This window comes from Chiloscyllium plagiosum, unplaced genomic scaffold (assembly GCF_037043375.1).
Source record: "Chiloscyllium plagiosum isolate Xiang-an unplaced genomic scaffold, Cpla_swu_hap1 HiC_scaffold_38, whole genome shotgun sequence".
Lineage (NCBI taxonomy): Eukaryota > Metazoa > Chordata > Chondrichthyes > Orectolobiformes > Hemiscylliidae > Chiloscyllium > Chiloscyllium plagiosum.
Window position 1 is genome coordinate 15835083 of NW_028270176.1, and position 7939 is coordinate 15843021.

Genomic DNA, 7939 nt, shown 5'->3' on the forward strand with positions numbered 1-7939 from the left:
TAGACCTCGTCTATATGGATCACAGTGAGTCCTTCATATTACATGGTCGCTGTAATTATATTGTTACCGACCACCTACAAATTTGGATAATAGTCAATATGCACTTTCATCTCTGTCAGACGAATAATCAGTTAAAAGTAAAAATTGTACTGATTTGCACCATCCCTTGCCCGAACTTGCATTATCTCACTCGCGATTGTGATTAAGCTATGACGTTAAAGGATGGATTTTGTAAGATATTGTAGGGAAAAATTCTGAACCAGTGCGAAAGTGCGTTCACTTCAATGTTAATGAAAGCTATGCTGCTGTGGATGATTAGATCTCATGGAATCCAGGGGGAGCTGTCAAATTAGGTACAAGGTTGTCTTGGTGGAAGGAAGCAGAAGGTAATTGTAGAAAGACTGGACTCTGTAACTCGTGGTATGGCTCAGGGGTCGGTGCTGTGGCCATTGCTGTTTGTTATTCATGTCAACGGTCTGGATGAGAATATACAATACATGACGGAAAACTTTGCATGTGGCACTAATATAGGAGGTATCTTGGACAGTGAAGAAGGTTGTCAGAAATTGTAGCAGACCTTGATTAGACGGAGATGTGCTTCGAGATACGGCAAGTGGAGATTAATATAGATAGGTTTGAGGCTTGATCTTTATAAAATCAAATTAAGGAGCAGATTTATCAAACCAAGTGGATCTGAAAAGCATTGCCATGCACTTAAATGTAAAATAAGAAATTAACTGAGTCGAGTTTATCACTTTAATATATTTGATAGAATTTAGTCTGTTGCATAACATAGAGCTGTGAATATGGGAGAGAAAGTGATCTTGAGTATGAATTGGATGCAGCACGATGAAACCGTTAAGAAGAAAATGATTTGTTATGATTTAGAAAGTTGCATGTGCCAGAAGCGAAAGCCAGGCCTATTAAATATTAACAGTTGAATGCTCAGATTCGCAGAATAAATTTAAAAGCATTTGATTTTGAAAGCCATCAGCAGCTAGTGTCACAGGATATTGACAATGTTAATTGACTATATATGTTTTCGTGTGTATATGAGTGTGCATGTCTGCGTGTATAATATATATAAATATATATATATATATATATATATATATATATATTTATATATATTATACACGCAGACATGCACACTCATATACATATATATATATACATATACATATATATATATATATATATATACATATATATATATACATATATATGCAATATATAAAACACACACATACAAACATATATTGAAAATGAACATTGTCAATATCCTGGAAACTGTTGCGGCAGCTGACTCAGTAGGAGAAGGCAGCGGTAGCCAAATGCATGGCATTGTGGCTGGCTCTGCTGTTGAGAGGGACGAGAAAAATAATGCCAGAAATAAAGTCATAGGAGATTCAGCTATGTGGGGAGTGGATAGGCGGGTCAGTGGTCAAAAACGAGACTTCCAAATGATATGTCGCCTTTCAGGTGCACAGGTAAGGAATGTTACAAATCGACTGGGAAAATTCTCAAAGGTGCCATTGAGCAGCCAGTTGTCATGGTGCGTATATGCCCCGATGATGTAGTTTTAAAAAAGAATAAGATCCTGCAAGAAGATTTCAGGGAGAAAGGATCCAAGTTAAAAAAGAAGGACATCAGAGGTAGTAATCTCAAGATTGATATTGGCGCCATGTGCCAGTCAGATTGGGAATGACAAAATAATCAGGGAGAGATGGTGCAAGAGGGAGGGATACAGAATTTTGGAAAATTGGGATTGGTTCACGGGGGAGTGGGAATATTACAACTTTGGTGGTCTTCATGTGGGCTGCACTGGAACCAATGTCTTGGGAATGCTTTTGCTATTCTATTGGGGAGTTTTAAACTAATGGGGATGTAACCAAATAGAGGAGGTCAGAGGAAGGGAAGGAATTGGTAAATAAAGTCTGCAAGAAACTAGATAATGAAGTCAGCGTGATTAAGGGGAAAAGTAGGCAGGAAGCAAAGGATGAACACAGAGGGATTGGTGGTCTGAGGTGCATTTGCTTTACTCAGGAAGTACAGTAGGCCAGGCAGATGAAATTAGGGGGATGAGTACCTGCGAGTATGATGTTGTTGTTAATACAGAGATGTGGTTGCGAGAAGGGCATGATTGGTAACTAATTATCCCAGGATTTATTTGCGTCATGCGGGATAGAGAAGTAGATACACGGGGTGGAGGAATTACATCACTGGTAAAAAAAAAACCCAGTTATTACAGTTGTGCTGACGGAGAACGCGATGGAAGACTGGATGAGTGACGCTATATGGTCAGAGAATTATGAGTATTAAAAGCGGTCATGAAATGTCTTTAGCAAAAAATGTTTAAGGAAAATCCCAAAGCTGTTTATTCATATATAAGAACCAAGATGGTATCTTGGGAAAGGTGGGCCAATCAAGGACATCGGAGGAAAGGTATGCACAGAGCCAGAGAAAATAGCAGAGATTCTTAATGAGTACTTTGCATCTGTATTCCCTGACGAGATGGATATGACGAATAATAAGGATAAGGATAGATCTTTGATTACTCCAGGTCAAGTCCACATAAGGAGGGAGGAGGTGTTCAGTATTCTAAAAGGCCTTAAGGTGGACAATACGCAAGGTCCCCTTGGACCTATCCCAGGCTGATGAGGGAAGCAAGAGACAAAATAGCTGGGGCTTTAACAGCTATCTTTTCAGCATCCTTGACGACGGGGGACGTCTCAGATGACTGGAGAATTGCTCATGTTGTCCCCTTCTTTAAGAAGGATGACAGGGACAATACCGGTAATTACAGAGCTATGACCACGACGGTAGGGAGGCTACTGGAGAAGGTACTGTGGGACATGATATATTCCCATTTGGAAGAAAGTGGGCTTATTAGTGATATGCAGCCTGGTTTTATCCAGGGAAGATCATGTCTTACAAACCTAATAAATGGCTTTGAGAAGCTGACAAAGTTGATGGACTTTAGTAAGACGTTTGATAAGGTTCTCAATCGTCGACTGATGAATAAGATGTAGTTGCATGGAATCCAGGATATTCTAGCTAGATGGACAGAGAACTGGTTGGGCAACAGGAGATACAGCATTAGTGAAAGGGAGCTTCTCGAAATGGAGAACATTGAACATTTAGTGCCCAAAGGAATCCGTGCTGGGACGACTGTTGTTTGATATACATAAATTATTTGGAGGAAGGTGTAGGGTGTCCTTTTAGCTACTTTTCAGATGACAATAAGATTGGCGGAGTAGCAGATTGTGAAGGGGACTGTCAGAGAATACAGCAAAATGTAGACAGATTTGAGAGTTGTGCAGAGAAATGGTAGAAGGAAATCAATTTGGACAAATAAGCAAAGGTGCATTTTGAACGATGCAATCCAAGACATAACTATACAGTACATGCAAAAGTCTTGAGTACAATTGATGTTCTGGATGTTCAGGTCACTGAAGGTGGCAACGCAGGTCAGTAGAGTAGTCAGCAAGGCATACAGCATGCTTTCCTTCATTTGGACGTTCATGTTACAGTTGTATAAGCGTTTGGTTCGGCCACATTTGGAATGCTACGTACAGTTCTGGTCGCCACATTACCAAAAGGATGTGGGTGGTTTGGAGAGGCTAGAGAGGAGGTTTACGAGGATTTTGCCTGGTATGGAGGGCGCTAGATATGGAGAGAGACTGAATCATTTAGTACATTTTTTATTGGAAAGTAGGTGTTTGAGTGGGGACCTGATTGAGGACTACAAAATCATGACAGGTGGAGATAGGGTGGATAGCAAGAAACGTTTATTTTCCCAGAGTGGAGCACTCAATTACGCAGAATCACAAGTTAACGTGAGAGGGGAAAACGGTTGGTAGAGATATGCATGGAATGTTCTTCACACAGAGGATGGTGAATGCCTGGAATGCCTTGCCAGCAGAGGTTTTAGGGGCGGGATCGGTAATGTAATTTACGATCTCTCCTGACAGATATATGAAAGGGTGAGGAGCAAAGGGTTACTGATCCTTAGAAATTAGGTGGCATGTTCAGATATATGGTCTGGATCAGAGCAGTCTTGGAGGACTGAATGGCCTGTTTCTGTGCTGTAATCATCTTTGTTCTTCGTGTGTCGATCCTTGAGCAGGTATTCTATAATTCTTAGTGAGATGGTCAAACCGGAACATTTTGTTTACTTTTGCGAATTCAGATACTTATATTCCTTTAAAATTTGTTACTTCTTGAGAACTGCACATTACATTAGTTTGACCCTGCTGCCAGAATTCGTAAGTAACTGCCTTGAAAAGTTGAATATCTGCACTTTAAAGCTGTTCATATAAGAACCTAAATATATTTTAACGTATATAAATATTCCGAAATTATTGCGTAGGAATCAGTAATGAAGGGACCCATGATGTATTTTAGATATCAACTTTATTGGTTTAAGTACAAAGTGGATTCGCAGATCAGACATTTGTTAACAAAGTTATAGCATTCATGTTTTATCATTTCGTTTTATTGTTGATACTGACAGATTTAAAAAGGAATGTAGACTTTTTAAATAAAAATGAAACAGTAAGAAAGAAGATGCAGCAGGTCAGCAAAATTAGGAAATAATTCAAAACAGCTTTTGAATTACTCGAAAATTCGAAAAACGCCTAGGGTGGGATAGCATTCAGACTTTGCAGCTTTCACCATACTGGGCCAGGCGAATTCAGGAATGAAAACAGCTCTTTTTTTTTTTAAAGATGATAAGCTTTCTAAACTTAGTCAATAGGATATAGAAAGTTGGATATGCCAAACTGATCGAAATTTAGAACCTGTGTACTTGTCGTTTCTTTTTGTCTTTAATAACTGTAAATGATATCCATGCCGCTTCGCAAATTGATAGATGAATGTAGTGCCCAAATTCATGGAGATTTATACCTGGATGAACAGACATCATAAATAGATTAAAACACGATAAGTTGACAATGGCCCCATCAGGTTAAGCTGAAATGATCGGAGGTCAGACAAATAATATGTTTTATGACAAAATAAAAAAAAAGAACATTCAGGTCTCGCTACAGTCAGATGGAGTGCTCTTTTAGACCACCATGACAAAATCGTTGGATAAGTGAAAGAATTTGGAAAAATCATAGAGTCATGGAAACAAACAGCTCGATACAGCTATCAGGTCCAACCTGTCAATATGAACCATATATCCTAAATAAATCTCGTCCCATTTATTAACAGTTAGCACACTTTCCACTAAATCGTTCCTATTCATATATCAATCCGATACTTTCTAAATGTTGTAGTTGTAACAGCCTCTTGCACTACCTCTGGTTTTTCATTCCATGCAGTCAACACCTTCTGAGCGAAAAGGTTGCCATTTAGGTCCGATGTAAATTTTTTGTCTCTCACCTTAAACCTATGGCCGCTAGTTTTAGGCTCTGCCAACCTGTGGCAAAATATATTCTCTATTTACAGCATCCATGCCCCTCATGATTTTATCATTTTCTATAAGGCCACCCCGCAGCGCTGGACGCTCCAGGGAAAATAGCCAGAGTCTATTCAGCCTCCCATTCTTTATCAAAACCTCTAATCCTAGGAACATCTTTGTAAACCTGTTCTGAAACCCTTCAAGTTTCACAACAACCTTCTAAAACAGGGAGACCAGAATTGCACGCAGTATTCCAAAAAGGGCCGAACTAATGTTATGTGGAGCCACAACATGACCTCCCAATTTCTATACGCAATGATCTTACCAATAAAGGAAAACATAACACACATCTCCTTCATTGTACTACCTACGTCTCCTCTATTTAAGTGCGTTTCCACTTTAAAGGGATGATGAACTTGTAGTGCAAGCTATCTTTGTTCAACAACACTCCCCAAGACCTTACAGTTAAGTGTATACATCCTGCCCTGATTTATCTGCACAGTATGCAACAAGTTGAAATGATCTAAGATGAAAGGCATAAGTCACATCTCGGCCCATTGGCCAATCTGATCAGAATCCCGTTACAATTAGAGGTAAGTTTTTTTGCAGTCCAGCAAACATCCAAATTTAGGGTTATCTGCAAACTTACTAAAGATCATTCCTCTGTTCACATCCAAATCATTTATGTGCCTTATGCGTTGGAAGTGAACTGCATAAGAAAAACGGATTGCACGTGAATGAGAGGCGGAGTAATATATTGGCAGGGACATTTGCAAGAGATGCTCTGGAGCATTTAAACTGGTAAGGGGGTGAGCGAGTGAGATGTTGCAAGGGAAACGCAGGGAAATAGAGAGGAAAAGCTTCAATCTGTGGTTTGGTTCAATTAGGAAACAGTAATCAGTCCAACAGAGAGGGAATGCTAAAAAAGTGTGGACAAGGATTTAAGTCTAATATTTTCAACAGCATTTATATCAATGTAAGAGATCTAATAGGTAAGGTAGATTGACTTATGGCATAGTAAGAAATATGGGACTGTGATCTCACAGCGATCACGGAGACATGGCTCAAGTATGGACAGGACTGGCAGCTGATTCAAGGGCATAGATACTTGCTGAAGGACTCAAAAGAGGAGGGAGAATGACCTTTCAGTACGGATAACATTAATGTTGTGTTTAGAAATGATATTCCTGGGAAAATGTCAAGGGGAGATACTTGAGTGGAAATAAGAAATAAGAAAGGGATGATCAACTTATTGGAATTGTACTATAAAACTCCCCAATTTTCTGTAGGAAATAGCAAAGCAAATTTGTAAGGAGACATCAGTTACCTGTAAGAACAATATAGTTATATTATTGGGATTTGACTTTACAAACATAGACTGAGACAGTCATCATGTCAAGTTCGTGAATGCAAAGGAATTTATGTGTGGACACAAAGACTTTCTTTATCAGTATTTGGGTTCATCAATTGGAAAAGGTGCAATACTTGAACTGCTTTGTGATACATGACAAGATAGGTGACTGAAGCTTCAGTGGGGCAGCACTTTGGGACAATGACCACAATTCTATGGTTTAAAAAGAGTAATGAAAAAGGACAGACAGGACGTTAGACTTTCTTTTCCAAATTGGAGAAAGTCAAGTTAAACGGTATTAAGCAAAAATCTCCAAAAGTTTAATTGCAGCAGATGTTTACAGGTAAAATGAAGGGTAGAAAATGGGAAGCCGTCAATAAATGGATAGTGGGAGTCCAGGAACCGTATGTTACTCTTCGGCTGAATTGCAAGATTGGAAGTTGCAGGGAATGTTGGATGATGAATGAAATTGACGTTCTAGTCAAGCATAACAAGGAAGCACATGTCAGGCATAGACAGCAGAAATCGAGTGATTCCCTGGAGGAATATAAAGGCATTACGAATTTACTTAAGAGGGAAATCAGGAGGGTAAAAACGAGACATGAGATGGCTTTGGTAAATGGAGTTATGGAGAATCCAAAGGGATTCTGTAAATTAGATTAGATTAGATTAGATTACTTACAGTGTGGAAACAGGCCCTTCGGCCCAACAAGTCCACACCGCCCCGCCGAAGCGCAACCCACCCATACCCCTACATTTACCCCTTACCTACCACTACGGGCAATTTAGCATGGCCAATTCACCTGACCTGCACATCTTTGGACTGTGGGAGGAAACCGGAGCACCCGGAGGAAACCCACGCAGACACGGGGAGAACGTGCAAACTCCACACAGTCAGTCACCTGAGGCGGGAAGTGAACCCGTGTCTCTAGCGCTGTGAGGCAGCAGTGCTAACCACTTTGCCACCGTGCCGCCCTAATATATTAAAAACTACAGAGGAACCAGGAAGTGAAAATGGCTGCTGAATGATCAGCAAAGCCGCCTACTTATGGAACCGCAGGAAATGGGAAATATACTAAACAATGATTTTGCATCAGTGTTTACCGTCGAGAACGATATGGAAGATAAGGAATGTTGGGCAATATATAGTGACCTCTTAAGAAATGTACATATTGGGAATA